The sequence below is a fragment of the Chelonia mydas genome, chromosome 1, assembly GCF_015237465.2.
Source record: "Chelonia mydas isolate rCheMyd1 chromosome 1, rCheMyd1.pri.v2, whole genome shotgun sequence".
NCBI lineage: Eukaryota > Metazoa > Chordata > Testudines > Cheloniidae > Chelonia > Chelonia mydas.
In genome coordinates, this window is record NC_057849.1 from 87,656,182 (window position 1) to 87,680,984 (window position 24,803).

The window sequence follows — 24,803 nt, forward strand, 5'->3', positions numbered from 1 at the left end:
AATCATAATTTATTATTTTCAATTAAAACCTATCAATATACTCTGGCATTGATCATCTGGAAGTGCCCATTGCCCTTTTTAAACCCATAAAATTGTATTTTGTTGGGATTTTGTGGTTCCCAATAATAACCAAAATATTCAGATGCCGGGCAGAATCAAGGGTCTTCAATACTTTATTCAATTCAATTCAACAAGAGTTTATTCAATGTGCACAAAGGGAGAGCCCCTGGTACAAAAATCAGCCAGAGTCCCTCCAGCAAGGAGCCCCTCCCCTTGCTGTTTTACAGCACATGGCAGTTACATAACAAGTTACATAACACAAACCTCTAGCCAATCATTTTTAACCTTTCCATATATGGATTTGTTCAGCACATGCCTATACTTCTCCACTCCACATGTTGAGCTCACACCCCGCCCCTTGGCCTTTTCTAGAATGTTCCTAGGGTGGTGAGCCACACCATGCTTCTTTATGCATACATACCTTCTAAATCATGTTTTGTTTAAAATGAACACAAGCATACCCTTCAATTTCATATCCCAGGTCAGGCTTCCTTTCCATAAGCCGCAGAATCCAATGCTCTCTCAGCCTAGTCTTTCTCCCCCCGCCCCCTGCCCGAAAGCCCAGGCCTTTATCATCCCTGATGGACCAGTTGATGGAGTCTGGTGAGACTTTTTTTGGCAATGTCAGCCAGCCCAGACCAAACTGCCTCCAAATGGCAAGTCTCCACGCTCCCCTCCAGTGGTCCTCCTGCCACTGCTGACTTTCACACCAACATGTCAGGATGGCTTCCTAGCAAGCTAATCAGCCCTCAGAGTCCTTAGATTTCAAACCTCTATCTCACTTCCACCCTGTTATTTTCTCTCCCATATACTTCATACCTAAAATAATATAAATGCAACACATACCCTATCGTTCTTCACATATGTCTTTTACAGTTTGAGATCCAACTTTGAACCAAACAAATTGGGGTGGACTCACACCCAGCAATTAAATAACAAGGCCTTTAAAAAAATGTTTGCTGGGGTTTGAATTTGAGATTCTCTATGTGCGCCATCACCATTTCAAACTTGAGTGAATGTTTATTTAAAGTAAATAAATAAATAAAACACTTTAAAAAGACCACCCCCACAAGCATTTAGGGACGTCTTGTAGAGCTGCTTTATCCACCAAATTGCTGTTGATTTAAATGGATGTCCCAAGTCTAGTATTGTAAATTCAGGTCATTAGGGCCTTGTTCAGGCAATAGTAGGCAGAATTAATAGAATTAAGTTGTCTGATTACCTGAGTCTGTGTGCGCAGATGTCACCTGTCATATCTATTTGCCTGTAATAGGTCATGCACACCTATGGGGCTATAGACATAATAATTAAAATACTACAGGTTCAGAGATCCATGTGTTGCTTTCATCAGTGTGACAGTCACTTTCTGCTTGACTGCTCAGATTTCCATTAGTATCTAGCATCTATTCAAAGGCTCTATACTTTGGTAGCTCATTGTAAAAGCAGCCCTCTCTTTCAATATTTGAGAAGTTGCACCTATCACCCAAGCAGACAGGGAGGTCATTTTTAAAGGATGTTTGTACCAAGTCAGAGTGCAAAAAAATGTAGGAGTCAGAGGAATGAATTGTTTTTGAAATCTTAAAATAACAAGCTCTGAAGGTAAATGTTGAATGCATCAAAAACCCCTAGAGTGCCTTAAGTGATTTTCCTGTTGTAGTGCTGATGAACCCTTTCTCCAAACTTTGTGAAATAAATAAGTTGAAAAAAAAAGGCAAATGGCTCTGAGAATGTCTGTTCTAAAAAATTAGCATCAAGGAGGTGGCACAATGCAGAACTTAGAAAATACATCTCCAGAATCTCTCCTCTCTCTTCTATGTGTTTTCCACATTTTCACTGTCTGTTGGAAGGTTAGCCTCATTAAACTTCAAATATAATTGCAGAAGAGAAAATAAAGATTTGTTTAGGAATGGGGATCAGGAAGCTCTTCAATATGTTAAATCACCTCTACTAATTTTATATTAACATCTAGACTGTCAATATCTTATGGGCTGGGTAGTTGTGGCACTGCATTGAGGCTGGCAGTTGATATTGAACATAAAAAAGTACAATAGATGACGATTAATATATTTTAATATACTGTATGAAACCCATTTTGTTTATGTACAAGTATTATACAGAACAATAATGTAACATATATCCCTGTCTTTGCCTATATAGTGTTATATTAGGAGATGTTAATGTCAGGCATCAACCACAGATGTGACAGAAGTCAATGGGTGTAGTAAGCACCCTTCATTTTGGCTAATCTAGGAAACAATTATACACCCCTTTGTTTACAAATAGTTGAAATAATAGAAGTTACCATCCAAGGCCTGGAACAGCATAGTAGTGCATGAATAGATGTTATGCCTTGTGGCCTGACAGGTTTCCCTGGAGACTGATTGCAGATGCATAGGCCGGGATATGATTGGTTGCAGGGTGTGTGTGTGTGAGAGAGAGAAAAGAAACCAGAAAGGAAGGAGAAAGCCAGGAGATGGAGAGAGAAGCAGTCATGAGCATTGCCCTGAAGCACAGAAAAAAAGGAGATCCTTGGAACACAGGACTGGCTGGAAAGCCAGAGTTGGAAAGTGTAAGCAAGGAAACTGCTGCTATTTGTTTCTAGTGTATTCAAGGAAATAGGATTCTATGTGCATTCTTTGGAAATACATAAGACTGTATCAAAGAGCTACTGCTCCATCACCTAATAGAAACAAACAGGCAAGGCCCCAAACATGGGCTAACCACTTGAGCTATGGGACACAATGTAATGCAGCTCCTAAAACCCATAGGTTGTGCATGCACATATACAATTACACAAACACATTTTAAAAGAAAAAGACTGAGTCCCAGATCCACAAAAGGATTTAGGTGCCACTCAGATCCTCAAACCCACTTCTTAATCCTGGATTCACCTGAAGTCCTTCAGTACCTAAATTTTCACCATGAACACCTACTAGGTGCTGAAGTTTCTGCCACTGGTCATGTGCATTATGCCTCAGTGTAGGTGCCTGGGTGTTCATCTCACACCTAAGTCTGCAGCAGTATCCTAAAACCAAATGAAAGTAGGCATTGCTCTCCCTATTTCACCTTCAGGGCCTGATCTGGTAGGCATTGTCAAAGCATGCATAAACTCCACACCACACGTCTGCCAAGAGTGGGGAGGAGAAAGCAGCAGCCATCTTTATAACCTCTGGCCTAGTTAGGAAACTCACTCATGATGTGGAAGACCCCATTCAATTTCCCCCTCTGACTGCTGAAGTTAAAGAATTTGAAGATGGGTTTTTCACTTCTCAAGTGAGTGTCCTAACCACTGAACTATAGAACCATTCTCACTCTCTTTGGTCCAAAGAATATTTAGTTATTTATACACAGTGGAACAGCTTCAACAGGAGACACTGAGAGAGATTAACCTCAGAATATTGCATAGGCTAGTAGAAAGTGCACTCACATGAAGTCTGGGGAACCCATCCTCAAATCCCTTCTCATGAGTGGTGGGGGGAGAGTGGGGGGATTGAATCAAGATCTCCCACATGCAAGGTTAGTTCTCTAATCACTATAAGGGCTATTAGAGAGGCAACCTCCTTCTTGTCCTCCATCTCCTGGCTGTGGTTTTTTGTTTTTTGCTTTTGGAGTTAGGCATTTTTGTAAGAAATGGTGTTGGTACTCAAATCCAGGAGAAGGTTCCTAGCTGTGAAGCCCAAGGGAAGATAGGCGCCTATGTCCTGGAGAAAGATGGGTCTTAGGACATGCACTGCTCCTTGGCAGCTGCTATTGGCTGGTTTAGGCAGCCCCCCACCTAGCATGCTGGATTTTGTGGATCCTCTTCTTAGACACCTGTCTGTTCCTATGCATTGTATGCAGATATTAGGCACCCAGGCTCAGAGTTTGTGGAGCGTACTAGGTGGCTAGAGACCTAAAATATAAAAGCTGAGGTCAAGCTGTCTTTCACTTTGTTCAATATATATATAGAAACCAGAAAGCAAGTTCAGTATGACCTTCCTGAAATGCAAGCAGAGAAGTATGTGTATGCTGATCACATCTGTACTGCTGATACTGGAAACAGCTTCCACAGGGTTGAAGGGAATCTCAGCCAAGAGATGGATACATTCATTATTTACTTCCAGTAATGGAGACTGGCAATTACTTTCCATCTAAACAATCATTTTGCCAAACAGCCCATCTTGATCCATGTCCAAAGATTGCTACTGCCATTCCATCCAATTATCACATATTGGGAGTAAAACTTGACTGTAGCCTGCCATACTGGTCTCACCTGGAACATGTGAAAATGAAGATCTTTTATTATACCACCTAGATACAAAAACTATTGGAAACCTCCTGAGGAGCAAACCCTTTGGTCCGTCCTACATTAGTATTGGTTTGTTACAGCTAATACTGCTCTGCAGCCTGCAGGCAGAGATGCCACATACAGCTTGTCAACACAGTTGAATTTGGCCACTGGTATTATTAATGGCTTCTAGAATTATGCACCAGTCTCCAATCTGCCTGTGCTAGCATACATAGCTCTGCCAGATCTTTAACAAGATGCCATGACTGTTAAGTCTGCATGGAGAGCTTTGACAGATGAAACCACTATTACATTTTGGGTTGACTGATGTTCCGTTCTCAGATAAGAAATAGCATGCAAATGTTAACTCAATAGTCTGCTCATATTCATGGGAGAAATTCTGCACCTGCAGTCTGGAGTGCATCATCTTTGCTATAACAACTCACGCACTCTTGGACAGAAGTGCTACTGTCTCTTTACCATACACGGATGATCAATAATTCCAGGAAGTGAAAATTATGTCCTTACAGAGTGGAAGCACTAGTGGGAATGAGAGTCTAACACACTAAATACATTCAAGAGTCCATTGCTGCACCTGCCTCCTTTTCTACTTTACTACAGATCCTGGACCAGGCTCAACAGATTACTCTCTGGCTCATCTGGAACTGACACAGTTATGCACTGCCTTTGCCTTCGTTTCCTGTGGCTCTGACTTTTGGGCAATATTGCAGACAATAGCTCATGTAGTGGAAGAGGGCCCAACAATGCCTCTCCTCCCATTACAGATTACAGAGGCCACCCTCTGATTACAGAACCTGGACATTGACTTATATAATCATAACTATTAAATGCAATATTTAATACCTTGGATTAACTATAGCCTAATTCCTTCACTTATAGCCTGTACACAGGATTACAGTTACAAATAATTTTGATATATGGAATGTTTGGCATGCCTGTATTATTCTGATAAGATTATTTCGGACAAAGGCTGACATGATGCTAAATTTCTTAAATCACCTGGATTCAATTAACTTTAACTCAAACTAATTAATGGATTTAATTATAAATTCTCAGAAATTCACTCTGGATTCAGTTGGAATGGGCTGGAAATTTGGGGAAGATATGCTGTATTTTATAAATGCAAAAGCTGAATCCCTGTTTAAATGTAAAATGAATCTCATCCATTAACTGGAGAGACCTAAACTTCTACAGTATTAATGCTATTTTAACATTTTGGTATCAATCATATTGTCAGTTAAAAAAAAGTCTCCTCTGTTTTTCTCCCTTTTTTTAATTCTTTAATTCTTCATTCATTACCCTTTTTCATTCATTGTTTTGGATGTCTTGGTCTACATTTTCGTCTGTATTTTCAATGTTTTCCTTGGTTCTTAGATAACTTTTTCTCAAAGACTGTAATTCTGTCATCTCTCCTAAGATTGTAAGGCAAGTATCTCTTTTTGTTCTGTGTTTAAACGGTGCATAGCACAACAGAATCCTGGTCCAAGATCAGCTTTCTAGGTAGAACTGAGTGAATAATTGATTTTTTGGTTCAGTGGATGGAAAAAAAAAAGAAGCTCATTTTGTTTCAACCGAAAATAGATTTTGTTTTGTTGTTTCTTACCAAAACTTTTTAAAAAAATCTTTATTTGTTTGTTGGCAAAATGTTTTGTTTGACCTAAAATGAAATGTTTTCCTTTTGGGTAAACTGAAACATTTCATGCAATCCAAAGCAACTTTTTGTTTATTTGTTTCTTTTTTGGATTTTTTTTTTTTTTTTACATTCTTCTCCCCCCCACACACACACTTTTTTGTTAAGTAAATTGAACTACATTTACAAATGAAATGTTTCAAAATTACCTGAATTCACAAATAGTTTCAGTTGAACTCAAACTCCATTTTTAGGTGAATGAATTATTCATCTGAAATATTTCTCCCAGCTCTACACTTAGGCTTTACCAAAATACAAATAATAAATAATAATACTTTCTCCTGCACTCAGCTTTTTAGATTCTTTACCCCTAAACCCAAGGGACACTAAGAAACAGTCATTTCTGCCTGACAGCTTCAAAGCCACTGGAACTGGAAGACAGGCTGGTCTCAGGGCTGAAAGGAACAGAAATAATTGGTTTCAGAGTAGCAGCCGTGTTAGTCTGTATCCGCAAAAAGAAAAGGAGTACTTGTGGCACCTTAGAGACTAACAGATTTATTTGAGCATAAGCTTTTATGAGCTACAGCTCACTTCATTGGATGCATTCAGTGGAAAATTCACTGAATGAATCTGATGAAGTGAGCTGTAGCTCACGAAAGCTTATGCTCAAATAAATTTGTTAGTCTCTAAGGTGCCACAAGTACTCCTTTTCTTTTTGAGAAATAATTGGCACTCTCGTAAAAGACAGAAAGAGTTAGTGAAGGGCCAGCAATACGACTACACTGTCTCATTAAACATCTTGTTGTGTGGCTTAGCACAGAATGATTAATCCATTTTAATGGTCTGTTTTTTTTTTTCAAAATCTGGGATGGCTAAAAACATCCTGGATGAGTCTCTCTGTTGAAAATTCAATGAGTGAAGCCTCTAGAAAGAATTCTTGTTTTGTCACGTCCTATTTATTTGAGTTTATTAAAGAAGGACTGTTTGCTGTTGCTATGACCTAGGGCATGGATAAATGGACCCATGTTACTCTCACCTTGGCTCCAGTTCCTCCCCATTGTCTATAGCCTCCATTTGGTCTCCATCTGCAGAGCAGCTTCTCCAGACTCTCCTGGTCCTCCGTCCACCTTTTGGGTTGCTAATTTTTCTCCCTGCCATCCTTAGATCTAAATTCTGAATCTGGCCCTCATCATCAAATCATCTGACAGCACCCCCAAGAAAGACAATGATCCTTCTCTTCCTTTCCTGTTAGCAAGAAGAAGGTCAAAGATTTTTTTTTTGTCTAGTGTCATTGGCAATCCATCTCCCTGCTCTCCCTCACAGCTCCAGCTTCTCGCCATTGCTTCTTTGCATCTGCTGCTGCTCTGGTTGCTATTGCCATTCCTCCACATCCACTACTCCTCTCCAAATCTTTCTAGCTCTTTCCCACTACTCCTGATTCTCCCCTGTCTACTTCTCCCGTTGCTATTCTTTTCCACTGCTCCCAATCACCTCCCTGCTTCTGTTCCTCTCTTTACTCCTTCTGCCAGCATCTATTTGCCTTACCACCTCCTTCCTGCTGCTCATGCTTACTTTCCCATTCCCTCAAATTCCTCCAAACACTTACTAAACCATCAGCTGTGACGGGGTTAAACAGATAAGCCTGTTCGCCTAGAATAGGTTCTTCATCTTTGTATGAGATCTTTCAGTAAAGAACTACAATGTAGGTGCTGTTTTTATGATTGTCAAAAACCCAGGACTAACAGAAAAAGCTTTCAAGCCGCTTTTTATCTAAGATGCCTCCCCAGAGTTGTTGAAATTTGTAGTTCATTCAGCTCCTGGTCAGAGGTTTCATGAAGGTAAGAATTCTCTAAATCTCTTTTTTGTGTTCTTTTACCCTGTACTATAAAGCAGCCTGGGCTCAGTCAAAGCCTTCTTTCCCTCTGACTGAACCACATTGCTATCTTTCTTCTGTGTGAGGCTTCCCTTAATATTTTCCCCAAATCATTATGACAGGAAGATTTCACTTCTCGTGCACATTCAATTTCTAGCTCCCAAAGCACAGCTGTCTTCCAGCCCTGCCACTCCACACACCTGCAAATGAATATAGATAAAATAATTCAAGTTCAGATCCAAAATGAAATTGAAATTACATTAAAAAAAGGAACTCTGCACCAAAGATAGTTCAAGCAGGGCTCTGGGTACTGTTGATGCATATGTCAAAACACAATAGCACAGAGTCATAATACCTACAACCATCCAAAGCAGCAGCACTTCAAATTCCTCTCACACATCATTCAATTACCAGTCATGTCCCATACAACTGAAAAATCCACACAGCAGTTTACCACCAGAAAGAAATCTCCCTGAGACCTGAAGTGACCAGCACATTAATAGCCACATTTTCAGAGGCCTCAAACCAGATTTATTTTATTTATAATTAATGTACCTCCCCCCTTTGTTCTACCACAGTGTGCACAGCCATTAACTGCATAACCATGTGAATTTAGTGCTGTAACTTAGCCCTCTTCACCCTCTGATGTTACTGTTATTACATCATGTCTAAACTACACTGTACATTTCTGAAGGAGGGCACCAAATCTTCTTCGTTGGACTGCAAGGCATCTAGCACTTTATCCAATTACTGGAAAATAACCCAGCCTCAGTTTGTGCATGTGTGATGGCCGCCAGTGTGGCCAATGGATGAGGGTTTGAACCACAAATGTAGAGATAGAAGCAATCCCTGTTACAGTTTGAGCTGAAGATCTCTAGTTGTGGCTGTAACAGACTCATCATATGCAAATCGAGCATGAGGGAAGAGGAAGGAGCTGTAATATATTCACCATACAATTTCCATGTTTTGTCGCTCAGTCAAACTGAACTAATTTGTTAGGTTTGCAAAAGCTCTGTGCACAACCACACTGCCAGCACTGTTACACAAAGCACAATCTTACATGGGTTTTTTATGCTTCTGACTTCTTGCTCCAAGTATTGCTCAAAAGTCAGAGCAATGAAAGGATGGGAGAGGGCTGCTGGTACTGCTGCTGGTCCTGCCACTGCTAGTTCCTGGGCTCTCCCTGCTGCTGCTGCTCCAGCTGCTCCCCTGGCTGGGCCAGACACCATCCCCCTTCTCTGCTACCTGGTTGCTGGTCGGCTGCTGGACTGCCCCGCCCCCCCAGGTGCTGCTACTGCTCCAACTGCAGCCCGTTGCGGGGGGCCTGCTAGCCCGCTTCCCAGAGGAGGGGAGTGAGGGACCCCAGCCCCAGCCGTTGTTGCTGTGCACACCACCACCACCTGAGAGGGGTCCTTTCTGCCTACCCGGACCACCACCTGGAGTTCCTGGAGCTGCTGCTGCGGAGTTTGCTGCTTGGAGCTGCTGAAGCCCTGAGGAGGAGAAGAAGAGGACCATCTACCAGTGGGGGATCACCTAGAGACTCTGCAGACCACCGTGGAGGGGGACTTAAGACTGAATAACTTTCAAACTGTGCTCTTGTGGTGGGGGCTTTGACTGTGTTTGTAGGGACACAGGGGTGCAGCATGGAGCCTACCCCCTGATCCATCTGTGTCCCCCCCAACCCCCACCACTACCACCACCGCTGCCCCCTTCACCACGCCCACTGGCTGTTCACCATCTGCCTCAGCTCCTGCCTCTGAACTCAGCTGCTTGTTTGGCTTGCCATGCCCTATTTCCACCATTTGGGCCAGAAGCAGCAGCCAGCCCAAACTGACTTTGTGCAAGCACACGTGGGCACTCATGCCACCCCCCTGGACTGCTCTCGCCCTCCCGCACATCTCCACCAGATCTGTGAGGGGGGTGCCGTCTTCTGCCAGAAGGCAGGTGACGTGTTTCTTGGCCCCCCTCCTTTTCTCCAGGGCGTAGAAGAAGCGGGAGCCGCGATCCATCTCCCGAAGGAGACGGATCCGGGACTGAACAAAGGCGCCCCGGGCCCGATGATCCTCGAGGGCCTGGAGCTCCTCCCGCTTCTCTCAGCACTCTTTGCAGAGGGGTGGATCCTCGGGGATGGCAGCCAGATGCCTCTCCATCTCTAAGACCTCCCCTTCCAACTGCTCTATCGCCACATCCCTCTGTCAGCTGGTGCCCTGGGTGTAGTCACGGCAGAAGAGCCGGGCACGCACCTTCCCCAGGTCCCACCACCACCGCACCGAGGGAAAGGAATGCCGCTGCCCTCGCCAGGCCAGCCAGAACTCCCTGAAGGATGCCACGAAGCCCACATCCTCCAACAAGCTGTTGTTGAAATGCCAATAGGCCAACCCCAGCCTCTCCGCACAGAGGGAGGCCGTCACGGTGGCTAAATGATGGTCAGAGAATGGGGCCGGCTGGATGCTGGAGGAGTGGACTTATGAAAGGTGAAGTGTGATAAATAAATGCGGTCCAAACGGGAGTGGCGCAACCAATGGGCCTCCACCCGGACAAAGGTGAACGTCGAGACATTGTCTGGGTGGTGGTCATGCCAGACATCCACCAGGGAATGATGTTCCACTATCTCCCGGAGGACATCCGCGGCGGCTGGGCTCTGCTCAGTCCCCAAGCGGTCCCGCTCCTCGACGGTGGTGTTGAAGTCCCTGCCCAGGACCAGGCACTCGTGAGGATCCAAAGTGCGGAGGAAGGCGGACGCCTGCTGATAGAATCGCAGCCACTCCGGGCCCGATGTCGGGGCATAGACGTTAACAAGTTTGACCACGAGCCCCTCCATACGGACCCGGAGGTGCAGCGGGCAGCCCGGCACAGCCTCGGCAACCCCCAGCACCTCGGGCCGTAGGTTGGGGGAGAACAGGGTCACCACTCCAGCCGAACGAGATGGCTAAATTAGACCCTGTCCCCACATTCCAGCCACCAGCTGTCTTCGGCGGCCGGATCCGTATGGGTCTCCTGCAGGAAAACCACAGAGTACCCCCCTCCCGAAGGAAGGAGCACCTGGGACCTGCGAAGACCCATCCTACAGCCCCGGGTGTTCAATGTTGCAATGATGAGCAGTTTTATGAGGAGGGCAGGGGGGATCCTCACTGGCAGGAACGCTTGCGGCCCCCATTGGGCCATGCAGCAAACCGTGACCTACCCTGTAGGTGAGTAATGAGTCATGGAAGCCACGGACCCGCTGGTAGGCTGCGGTGGCCTGCTTCCAGGTCCTTTTATTTTCCCCCGTAAGAGCCCTTGTGGCCCGGATGATCTGATGAAAGTCCCCCCATCACTGGAGAGTAAGCTGTACCTTGTTGCGGGAGCCACGGACGTCTTCTAAAAACTCCTGCAGCTCCTCTCTCAGCTCATTGGGGGGGGTGAGATTACTCACTCCTGGTCATCCCCTGACGGGGCCCCTGGCACAGCCCTGTGGCCCACCTAGACGGGCAGGCAAGGGGCGGACCCCCAACGTGGCACCCGATGGGCTGGCGCCACATGGCCCGCCTCAAACACTGGGGAAATAAGGGGCAATGGAGGGAAGATAGCAGCCCCTAGTGGGTCAGGACAGGGAAACACAAAGGCCGCTCCCTGGGGGTCATTTGCTGGAAAAGGGAATAAGACAGCCCCATGGTGGCAATAACATCGTGAGAGGTGGAGGGGATAGGGACAGGGTCAGCAGCCGGCCAGCAACCAGGTAGCAGAGAAAGGGGGTGGTGTCTGGCCCAGCCAGCGGAGCAGCTGGAGCAGCAGCAGCAGCAGGGAGAGCCCAGGGCCTAGCAGCAGCAGGAGCAGCAGCCCTCTCCCTCGTTCTCCCTCCAGGCCAGAGGGCTACAGGAGAGTAATTGAAGGCAGATGTATTAGCCCCAGGTTAAGTAGGTCCCTTTTCCCTGGGTAAGGTAACAGGGAAGGTTCCAGAATAATCAGGAACCTTCTGGAGACAATTAAGACAGACAGGCTGATTAGAACACCTGCAGCCGATCAAGAAGCTGCTAGAATCAATTAAGGCAGGCTAATCAGGGCACCTGGGTTTAAAAAGAAGCTCACTTCACTTTACGGTGCGCGTGTGAGGAGCTGGGAGCAAGAGGCTCTAGGAGCTGAGAGTGAGAATGCATACTGTTGGAGGACTGAGGAGTACAAGCATTATCGGGCACCAAGAGAAATGTCCTATGGTGAGGATAAAGAAGGTGTTGGGAGGAGGCCATGGGGAAGTAGCCCAGGGAGTTGTAGCTGTCGCACAGCTGTTCCAGGAGGCACTCTAGACAGCTGCATTCCACAGGGCCCTGGGCTGGAACCCAGAGTAGAGCGCGGGCCCGGATTCCCCCCAAATCCTCCCAACTCCTGGTCAAACACAGGAGGAATTGACCTGGACTGTGGGTTCATGAAAATGGCCAAACTGAGGGCTGTTGTGAAGCTCCAAGATGAGAAAATCCGCCAATAAGTGCAAGACCCACCAAGGTAGAGGAAGAACTTTGTCACACCAGACACTACCTCTCTCCTTTTTCCAGCCCTCTTGCCTTCCCCTGATTTATCCAGTGTTTCTGGTAGTAGAATGGTACTAAAGGGATTGCAAGGTAGGGGACAGAGAATTGATTAGAGAATTTAGGAAAGGGAAACTGGGGAGGGCCCAGATGGCAGAGCTGAGGAGAGGTAATGGTTTGGGAGACAGAGGCCAAGGAGGGATGGGGATTGGAAAGAGGTGAGAGAATAACAGTGTGAGAATAATGTCCACAAGATATTCCAAGGAGGAATGGTGAGGACAAAGAGATATTGGAGAAAAGGGAATGGGAGCAAGACTGGGACATAGAGAGGACAGGTAAGTGAGGAAAGGAGAAATCAGAAAGCAATAAGTATCTTGACTTTCCATAGTAAAAAATAAAAGAAAAAAATAAAAATGCCTAGGCAGTGCGTGTCAGCCCATTTCTCAGCCCAACTCTTTTGGCCATTAGAAATCTTTTTTTTTTTTTAATCTAAAAAGTTGATGGGCATGATCTTAACAGGTCTTCTTGAGAGAATGCCCTTCTAGTGTCAGGGCCCTCTCTTCAGGGATAGCCCAGTCTGTCTGTGGTGTTTTCAGGTGTCGTTTCTTGGGACCATGTTTTCCCCCTTCCTTTTCCCTTGTGTTGACTCCGGCAACAGAGCTCCACTTTTCACTCAGTGATGGGTGACAATTTCTGACACAGAGAAACCCAGTCATCTCTGCGCTGGGTCTTGCTTAATTGCCTTTGAAAATTCAAAAGGGCTACATTCCAGAGTACATCTGTACTTCAGGGATTGCAGGAAGCAAGCCTTCACAATATAGCCCCTTCCTCTGGACCTCCATAACCATTGCATACACAGTAGCTCCAGCAATCTCCACCATCTTAAGGTGATTATTTGAAACACTCAGCCATCATAGCTGAGCACCTAAATAAAGATATCCAGGGTAGAGTGCAAGCATCTTCTTTACATTCACAGGAATCAATAACCTTCCTTCTGAAACAAGGCCCAGAAAACCTGCATCACACCAGTTGCTATATCCAAAAACTTATGCCAGTCTCACTCACCCCAATCCACCTACCCTTCCCCTCTCCGTACTGTATAGTTTTCTAAATATGCAACCCAAGAAGTTTCTCACACTTCTCTGTTCCCTTCCCATATTCATCATGCCAATCAGTCATCTCCAAAACTTCTCCCTTTCCTGGGAAAATATTTCTAACTCCAACTCAGCCCTCCTGATGCTAAAGCTGAGAAATGGACAGGCACATGGGTAGAGGAAAGATTCTTACCCTATCTCATGGGGATCACTTGCCTCTTTACACACACTCTCACTCACTCACTCACCCTTAAAAAGACATAATAGTGAGACAGCACCATCTTTATCTAGAAAAAAATATCTCCAGCTGACACTGGAAACCAGTCTTTGTTGTTTACGTATACCATCTCTCCTTATCTCTTTTCTCTCTCTATCCTTTGGTGCTGCTATCATCACTGAGCAGCTTAACTTCTGGACCATTTTATTTTGTCTCACAGTCAGTTTCTAGTGAAAGGCTCCAGGACATGGAGATCTCAGAGAAACACCAGCTATATTAAGCATACCAGACATGGCATAATTTCATAACACAGATAACAAACAAAAAAGCTCCTACATTTTCAAAAATTAAATCGAAACATTAAAATATGGTGTACAATGGAGGTATGACAATAAAGAGAGCTTTCAAGTGACTGAATAAGAAAGAAAGGCTATCCTTAACAGAAACATATCTTTCCCTCTTTTAGATATATTGTACCAGAATGGGAAAGCTATCAGTATTAAGACAACTGTATGGAATTGGACAGAATATATAAAAAATACAATTTAAAAGAAAATGCTGTACTTATGGCCTGATCCAAAACCCAAGGAAGCCAGTAGAAAGACTCCCATTAAGATCTCTAGGTGCTGGGTCAGTCCCATAGTTCTTATTTTTAACTCAGTAATCAATGTATCTGGTCCTTAGTCACTTCTGTTTCTCATCTCTGAATTTCTTCCAGTTGTCAGTATATTTTCACAAGCAAACAATCTTCCAAATGAAGTCAAATTGAAGCAAAACAGGGAGGGGTTATTTTACCTGGCTTCTGAGTAATACCCTGCAAAAATGCAGCTCAATTAGCCTTGGACATATCTGTGTGTCATATATGCTTTCAGACTCCTATATATATTGCTGAGACTCTCATCCGTTCTGACGCCATCCAGCAAAGCTCTTAAACAGGTGCTTAACTTTAAGCATGTAAGCAGTCACATTGAAGTCAATGGGATCACCCATATCCGTGAAGTTAAGCATATGCCTAAATCTTTGCAAGATCCAAGCCTAATTCATTTTCCTCAAGTGTATTATATTGTATCTTTTCAAGTTGAGCATTGCATAGTTATATTCTGTCCAGATTTCTAACTTCATAGCATTGTTTTGGGGAATTTCCCAATCTGCAATGCTGTTTCAACACCTCCTATTAAGTTTAATCTGTACATTTCATTAATGTACTGTTTATCTGCTCTTTCTGATAATTCCTGAGACACAATACCACAAACAAAATTGTAATACATTCAATGCAAACAAAAAATAATGAAATATAGTGAATTCACACTTTAACATTGTACCATGAGTTTACAGCAGCTAAACTAGAATAGTAAAATATCTCTCTGAATGTTAACTTCAACATAACCTCACTTGCAATAATTATCTTAGACAGAAATAACACTAATTGGGTATTTCCACAGACTATATCCTTTTAGAGCTTTTTTTTTTCTTATTTATTTCTTCTATTCTCCAATTATTTTAATCTTCTAATTGTAAATTAAAGAATTTTTATAAGTTCTGCCTGTAAATATAAAAAGAATAAAAAATACAAAAGGCAGTGATTGCAAAACATTGTAACATTCATATGTACATGACCATTACTTCTGTTATGTATAATGGAGTTTTTAAAAAATCAAAGTTAAAACTTTTAAGGACACAATGGTGCAGGCAGTATTCCTCAAAGGGAGTCAGGGAACAAGTCTGAAATCTGTTTGTTTGAAGTAATTCTTGAAGTGCTTTTAGGAATGGAGTAGGATCAGGCAAAATATTAATAGTAATGAATTAACTTCCATTTCAAAAGGTAAGGGCTCATTACTATGTCAGATACTAAAACCATGAGGTTGGAGCTTTATGTCAGCACAAACAACCTTCCAGACTTGTTTAAGGATGCAAAGCTGCATAGCAGATAAGTTCAAGGAATTAACCCCCTTTTTTGGTTCTGTGTTCGCCTGGTTCTTTTAACAATAGAAGACTACATGAAGTTGTATCCATCTTGTTTGGATACCCCATACATCTGAAATTTTTAACAAGCAGGGGGTTAAGCCATTTAAAATATTTTTAATTTTATTTCATGACCATAATATTAGACTAAAATCCTCTGTTTCTCTCTTTTTTTCTCCGAGGATTGGCTCAGTATTAAATTTTGATTCATCAATAGCCATGATATATATGACAGTTTCCCAAACTTCTTAATAACATGGATCATATCTTAATGGAGAGTCCCTCATGGACTCCCTTCCCACTTAAGAGCACAGAGAGCATCTCCTCTCCCATTCATACTCACATAATATCCCTGCATCAACTACAGCAATTACATATATGGGGACATGTTACTATGCAAGCATTTAATGCATTTTAATTCAGCAAGTGTTTTGTCATTTTTGAAAACAAGTTTATCACATTTTCCACTTTGCTGGTATTTGAGTTCTTTTTTGTAATGAAGATTCTAGACACCGATAGAAGCAGCTCAAAACAAGGAGGACCGTGACCAGGTGACTAGCCAGCTGTCCACCAACCACCAGCATGTACGAGAAGGAAATCAGTAGCCCACAGTTTGGGAGCTGAACATATAGAACACACAACATTTATTAACACCAAAAGACTTGCTACAAAAATAGGAAATATATTAGAGCATATGTTGGGAGAGGACTTTAATTAGTTTTGTAGTTACAAATTGGCCCACTACTCCACTAAATGGACACCAGTCTGTTGCAAGTGGATCCAATCACTGGATTCCACATGCTTCCAAACCATCAGAATCTGGGTACATTCTAGTCACTATTTCTAACATTGTGTTTCTGGGGCACTCTCTCAGTTTCAGTCTCTTGGTAGTGTGCCACATCCCAAGGAAAGGCTCAGACACTACCATCCAGCTGCCCTAAACCCTTACATCAATGTTCGGGGCCTCCTGAGTCCCCGAGCCACTTACATATGCTCTCCCAGAATCCCACCTAGGCCGTGGGCACTCAGGGCTTCTAGTTAACCTCTTCAGAGACAACATGGCAGGAAAGCAAGGAACACAGGCTTAGTAAAGGATTTTCTTAACTACAGTGACTTTACTCTTAGAGTTACAGATCTTTGAAAATAAGAAGAGTCTTGAGACATACCTTCTCCATGTCTGATCTCACCCTTTCTGTGAACATGAGGTTCATCAGCATTCAGGTGGGGAAGAGTCTTTCCTAGAAGTCCTACTTATGTATGGCAATGGTAGGACCCCTGCACAGAGCAGATCCCAGCCTCTGGGTGTGCTCACATGTAGAAGTACCAGGTCCAGCAGTCATGGTTTCCTCACACTTCCAGGCCCCTGCACAGAAAAAAAAAGTTCCATGGAGATGAGTCAGTAATTGAGAGTCATTCAATGCTCTCAGTGATGGTTCTTCAAAGACATTTGTGGAGTTGATATAATCATAGTGGTTCCAGGATATGTGAGACACAAGGTGGATGAGGTAATATCTTATTGGACCAATTTCTGTTGGTGGGAGAAAAGTTTTCAAACATCTCCCAGGCAGGGCAGCTGTCTGAAATGCAGTACAATAGCCCTCCCTAAGACAAGTCCAGATCGGTGCTCGACATATACAGAAAGCATAAGTTGATACACACATATCCATATGGATCCTATTCCCACAGTCCTTTCAGAGGCAAATTTACCCTGGAAGTCAATAACTGAGGACTTTGTTACTGGACTGTGTCTGAAGTAATGTATATCCACACATTCTTTCATATATAGACCTTCTTTTTTGGGAGATAAATATTATAATACCTGCAGCTGTAGATGGCAGTGTGAGGTATTCTTTGCAATCCTGACAAGATTTCCCCTCAAACTAATCTAATCCTCCTGGTATCTCTCTCCATGGGGTGGGAGCTTCCTAACTGTGTTGGACACTCCTATGGAGTATCTTCTATGCTAGACAAACTCTGAAATTCTCTGCACAGCTAATCACTTTAAACTGAAAGATTAATTTAGGGTCATGATTTGCTGAGGTAGAAATGCTCCTCCATCTATAAATCATTAGTGCCTGGATCAACCGCAGCCTCCCCCAAGCCACCACTCCAAACTGGCTTTTACTGGTTAGCTCATCTCTGCAATATGGTAGCCAGACACACAGCTGAAATTTGATGCCTTGTGTACATTGAAGACACCAGATCTCTGAAAATTAATAGAGTCCTTCGTTAGCTGCATTTCAAATAGCATATTAGCACAAATGTTTGACGGATGCAAAATCTGCATTATTCAAGAATGTCCAAAATATTTATACTATTAATAAAAAGAAAAGGAGTACTTGTGGCACCTTAGAGACTAACAAATTTATTTGAGCATAAGCTTTCGTGAGCTACAGCTAATAATGCAAAAGTCCTCCTTTTCTTTTTGCAGATATAGACTAACATGGCTGCTACTCTGAAACCTATACTATTAATGTAATCTATGAAAAAGTCCTTCAAAGCTCCTGAGCTTTATGTTTTCGTTATTTTGTCTTTCATTTAGGGGTTAGTTTCCTGAGGCAGCCTCTAAAATTCATCTGCTATTTTTCATCTAAGTTATTATATACAAAGTTTCTCAAGTTTTATATGCAAATTAGATAGCTGGTCATAGGATTTGGAGAGCAAATTCTGTTTCTGCACACAAATTTAAGGAGGCAAAATTTCCACAAGCTTTAATAAAAATCAGTTGAAATTTCCTAAATCAGCTACACCGTTATGCCAGAGGTAAATCATTTAAGTGTGTCCCTACAGGGGTTTGCAGCAATTTAAATAAATTAGTTGAAAAACTGATTGTAGTTAGACACCAGTGCATATTTTGTATATAGACAAGACCTTCCCTATATATTATATATATAGAATGCATACAGGGAAGGTCTCGTCTATATATATATATATATATATATATATATATATATATATATATATATATATATATATATATATATATTAATCAATGCACATGTAAAAACATATTTGCCCAAAACTACAAGCACAGTTTTAGGGGCATTTTTGCAAAATATGGCTCTGACAGTTATTGCTAACTTATGAGAAATTTCTTTCCTCGTGTATGTTTTCTAACATCCTTTTATTTATGCTTGTAAATATATATTTGTACATGTCCTTTATGACTTTCCCCCTTCATCTTGTGTTTACAAATGGTTGCTTTCTTTTCTTGAGAACACTTTATTAGGACCTGGTTTGGCTGCTTTTAAGTTTTTAAAAATACCTTGAAAGTTATTAATATTGTATTTTTAATTATTTATTGTTGTTATTATTAATTATTATTATTATTATTCTGTAAAATACTTAAAAAATCAATTAGATAAAAAGTCCATGATGTCATCGTGAGTTAGATGTTCCCCAGTCAAATGCAAATGAATAAAATAAGCTATTTAGATATGCATATATGTATAGTGTTTTAAATATGTCATAAGAAATCATAGAATCTCAGGGTTGGAAGGGACCTCAGGAGGTCATCTAGTCCAACCCCCTGCTCAAAGCAGGACCAATCCTCAATTTTTGCCCCAAATGGCCCTCTCAAGGATTGAACCCTGGGTTTAATAGGCCAAAGCTCAAACCACTGAGCTATCCCTCCCCCCAGTCTCACATTCAAATCCAAGAAAAGCATTTGGACATTCAAAATGTCTTGCAGAATTATAGGTTGCAGGCTGCTGGATATGGTCATGTTTGCTTGAACTGCCAAAGGGTAATAGATAAAGATCCACCTCTGAAGGGAAGCATTGATATTCAGTCACAGACTCCATCATATGACAGATTGGCAACAACATACTGAAAAAATCATTCAATACATGATTTAAGTAAAATGTGGGATTATTTGATTGTCAACTACTCATAGTATGTACTGTGTAAATAAATCATTTGGCTCTTAAGTCCTAAAGCCATTGGGTTTATACAGTACCTCATTTATAGGTAAGTCTTATCAAAGACAAATTTTAAATTAAATCAATACATTAAGAGATAAACACATACCTGGCAAGAGAGCGATAAAAACTTGATCAATATAAAATGTACAAGTACAAAATGAAATAGTAACATCTATGAACTGTCAACATACTGGACTTCTCATTTCTCAAATTGTATAATTTATATGTAAAAGTATACACTAAAACTGTGTTGTAAAACAATTATGGTTGGTACACACATGCATACCTAACAAAACCACAAAAGCAAGGAAATGAAATATTAGGCTATCCAACCAGACATCTCCTCTACTCCTCCACCCAGAAAAACTCCTTTACATTACATAGATTCATGGAATATCAGGGTTGGAAGGGACCTCAGGAGGACATCTAGTCCAACCCCCTGCTCAAAGCAGGACCAATCCCCAATTAAATCATCCCAGCCAGAGCTTTGTCAAGCCTGACCTTAAGAACTTCTAAAGAAGGAGATTCTACCACCTTCCTAGGTAATGCATTCCAGTGTTTCACCACTCTCCTAGTGAAAAAGGTTTTCCTAATATCCAGCCTAAACCTCCCCCACTCCATCTTGAGACCATTACTCCTTGTCCTGTCATCTTCTACCACTGAGAATAGTCTAGAACCATCCTCTTTGGAACCACCTCTCAGGTAGTTGAAAGCAGCTATCAAATCCCCCCTCATTCTTCTCTTCTGCAGACTAAACAATCCCATTTCCCTCAGCCTCTCCTCTTAAGTCATGTGTTCCAGACCCCTAATCATTTTTGTTGCCCTTCGCTGGACTCTCTCCAATTTATCCACATCCTTCTTGTAGTGTGGGGCCCAAAACTGGACACAGTACTCCAGATGAGGCCTCACTAATGTCGAATAGAGGGGAACGATCACGTCCCTCGATCTGCTGGCTATGCCCCTACTTATACATCCCAAAATGCCATTGGCCTTCTTGGCAACAAGGGCACACTGCTGACTCATATCCAGCTTCTTGTCCACTGTCACCCCTAGGTCCTTTTCCGCAGAACTGCTGCCTAGCCATTCAGTCCCTAGTCTGTAGCGGTGCATTGGGTTCTTCCGTCCTAAGTGCAGGACCCTGCACTTATCCTTGATGAACCTCATCAGATTTCTTTTGGCCCAATTCTCCAATTTCTCTAGGTCCCTCTGTAGCCTATCCCTACCTGCCACCGTATCTACCCTCCTCCTAGTTTAGTATCATCCACAAATTTGCTGAGAGTGCAATCCACACCATCCTCCAGATCATTTATGAAGATATTGAACAAAACCGGCCCAAGGACCGACCCTTGGGGCACTCCACTTGATATCGGCTGCCAACTAGACATGGAGCCATTGATCACTACCCGTTGAGCCCGACAATCTAGCCAACTTTTTACCCACCTTATAGTTCATTCATCCAGCCCATACTTCTTTAACTTGCTGACAAGAATACTGTGGGAGACCGTGTCAAAAGCTTTGCTTAAGTCAAGAAACAATACATCCACTGCTTTCCCTTCATCCACAGAACCAGTAATCTCATCATAGAAGGCGATTAGATTAGTCAGGCATGACCTTCCCTTGGTGAATCCATGCTGACTGTTCCTGATCACTTTCCTCTCGTGTAAGTGCTTCAGGATAGATTCCTTGAGGACCTGCTCCATGATTTTTCCAGGGACTGAGGTGAGGCTGACTGGCCTGTAGTTCCCAGGATCCTCCTTCTTCCCTTTTTTAAAGATTGGCACTACATTAGCCTTTTTCCAGTCATCCGGGACTTCCCCCGTTCACCACGAGTTTTCAAAGATAATGGCCAATGGCTCTGCAATCACAGCCGCCAATTCCTTTAGCACTCTCGGATGCAGCGCATCCGGCCCCATGGACTTGTGCTTGTCCAGCTTTTCTAAATAGTCCCTAACCACCTCTTTCTCCACAGAGGGCTTGCCACCTACTCCCCATGCTGCGTTGCCCAGCGCAGCAGTCTGGGAGCTGACCTTGTTCGTGAAGACAGAGGCAAAGAAAGCATTGAGTACATTAGCTTTTTCCACATCCTCTGTCACTAGGTTTCCTCCCTCATTCAGTAAGGGGCCCACACTTTCCTTGGCTTTCTTCTTGTTGCCAACATACCTGAAGAAACCCTTCTTGTTACTCGTAACATCTCTTGCTAGCTGCAGCTCCAGGTGTGATTTGGCCCTCCTGATTTCATTCCTACATGCCCGAGCAATATTTTTTTGCTCTTCCCTGGTCATCTGTCCAATCTTCCACTTCTTGTAAGCTTCTTTTTTATGTTTAAGATCTGCAAGGATTTCACCGTTAAGTCAAGCTGGTCTCCTGCCATATTTACTATTCTTTCGACACATCGGGATGGTTTGTCCCTGTAACCTCAACAGGGATTCCTTGTCATGTACTCCAAACCATGCACCATACTCCAAACCATGCAAACTTAACTGTGCAGCAGTAGAGATGGCAGCCCTCTGACACTCCTTTCACCAAACTATCTCCTCCAAACACAGACTACCCCTCAACCTTCCCTCTTGCACAGCTCTTTGTAACACTAACCCCGACTGACACCATTAGTTGTAGATGTTTGGTGTAGAAGGTTGGTGCATTTTTAGGGGAAAATTTTGCAAAGAGAGTGATTGAAGGGGGTGGAGTTACATCTCCACCTCTGTTTTCCACTCCAGCCCAAATTGTAGAAGAGCCACCCTCTCTCTTCCCACAGTGAGCAGGAAAGAATGGGGGAGAAAAATATCTCTTCTTATGGGATGAAAATGCTGTATTCCTGGGGATTGAATTTTTTAAAAAGGATAGGAGAAAAGCACCTGCAGCCTTCCCAAACATGAAAGAAATATGAAGATCCTAGGATGACAGGAAGGGGGGAAATCCTTCATTTTCCCTAGAAGAGAGAAAGAAGGGAGAAGATTCTCATCCACACCTTCACTATTCCAAGTGATAGGAGGAGAAGTACCCTGAAGATAAAGGGAGAGGTGGCTTACTGCCTGGCCCCATAAGGATTTCAGAGGTAGACAAAGAACCTGTCCTCTCATTCCTTAAGCTCCAGGATAGGGACACCTGAAAGGAATAGCAAGCTCCTTGGGTCCTGTTGTTGAAAGTTGACTTGTGGAAGATTTACTTTTATGGTACATTTACTTTTATGAATCTGAACAAATGTAGCCTGATTTTCAGTGGTGCTGAGCAAACTCAGCTCCCAGAACAAACCAAAGGGATTTTCATATCCTCATCAACTCTGAAATTCAGGCTATTTCCATTTAGGTGCTAATGTATGAATTTAGAAGACAACTTAAGGCACACATGTTTGAAAGTGTTTGCTTTCAAGAGTTACTCCCCTCTAATTTTAAATGTTTTTTCTACTCCAGTTCTCTCCTTCAAATGTCACTGAGTTTCCCTCAGTTACTGGGAATATATGTATATTTTCCATTACTGCAGATAAGTTTTGTGCATGCTATTATAGGACTTCGCTTGCAGTAGGTTTTGCATATGTAACATAATAAGGACTCAGCTTCCCCATTAATGATCCACTTCCTGGATACTATAGTACTAATAAGCGATGGTCACATAAACACCACCCTATACCAGAAACCTACTGACTGCTATACTTACCTACATGCTTCCAGCTTTCATCCAGACCACATCACACGATCCATTGTCTACAGCCAAGCTCTACGTTACAACGGCATTTGCTCCAACCCCTCAGACAGAGACAAACACCTACAAGATCTCTATCAAGCGTTCTTATAACTACAATACCCACCTGCTGAAGTGAAGAAACAGATTGATAGAGCCAGAAGAGTACCCAGAAGTTACCTACTACAGGACAGGCCCAACAAAGAAAATAACAGAATGCCACTAGCCATCACCTTCAGGTCCCAACTAAAACCTCTCCAGTGCATCATCTAGGATCTACAACCTATCCTGAAGGACCACCCATCACTCTCACAGATCTTGGAGGACAGGCCAGTCCTTGCTTACAGACAGCCCCCCAACCTGAAGCAAATACTCACCAGCAACCACACACCACACAACAAAACCACTAACCCAGGAACCTATCCTTGCAACAAAGCCCGTTGCCAACTGTGTCCACATATCTATTCAGGGGACACCATCATAGGGCCTAATCACATCAGCCACACTATCAGAGGCTCGTTCCCCTGCGCATCTACCAATGTGATATATGCCATCATGTGCCAGCAATGCCCCTCTGCCATGTGCATTGGCCAAACTGGTCAGTCTCTACGTAAAAGAATAAATGGACACAAATCTGATGTCAAGAATTATAACATTCAAAAACCAGTTGGAGGACACTTCAATCTCTCTGGTCACTCGATTACAGAACTAAAAGTTGCAATTCAACAAAAAAACTTCAAAAACAGACTCCAACTAGAGACTGCTGAATTGGAATTAATTTGCAAACTGGACACTATTAAATTAGGCTTGAATAAAGACTGGGAGTGAATGGGTCTTTACACAATGTAAAACTATTTCCCCATATTTATTTCCCCCCTGTATTGTTCCTCACACATTCTTGTCAACTGCTGGAAATGGCCCACCTTGATTATCACTACAAAAGGTTCTCTTTTTTTTCTCTCCTGCTGGTAATAGCTCACCTTACCTGATCACTCTCGTTACAGTGTGTATGGTAACATCCATTGTTTCATGTTCTCTGTGTATATAAAATCTCCCCACTGTATTTTCTACTGCATGCATCCAATGAAGTGAGCTGTAGCTCACAAAAGCTTATGCTCAAATAAATTTGTTAGTCTCTAAGGTGCCACAAGTACTCCTTTTCTTTCTTTAAAATACTGAGACAATGTTTTCAAAATTGGGATATTCAGAAACAGAAGTTGGTTTCTTTGGGAGAATGTTGAGTGCCTTGAATAAACACATGCTGTTTCAGGACAGGGTGGGAAAGTGATGAGGGACATAAGCAGATGGCCCGCAGTAAGTAAAAATTCTACTGTTTTACCCCACCTATGAGATGGGTAGTCAACTCAGCACTGAGCCAGGTCACCAGATTTCAAATCAGAGTCCAGATTTAAGATTGTTCATTTGAGTCATAGAGTCACAGAGTTGAAGGCCAGAAGGGACCAACTAAGGATCATCTCGTCTGACTGCTGCTATTTTATAGCCCACCACCACCATACTAAACCCAACAATAGAAATGAGACCAGAGAAAATGAGACCCACAGAAGACTAGACTATT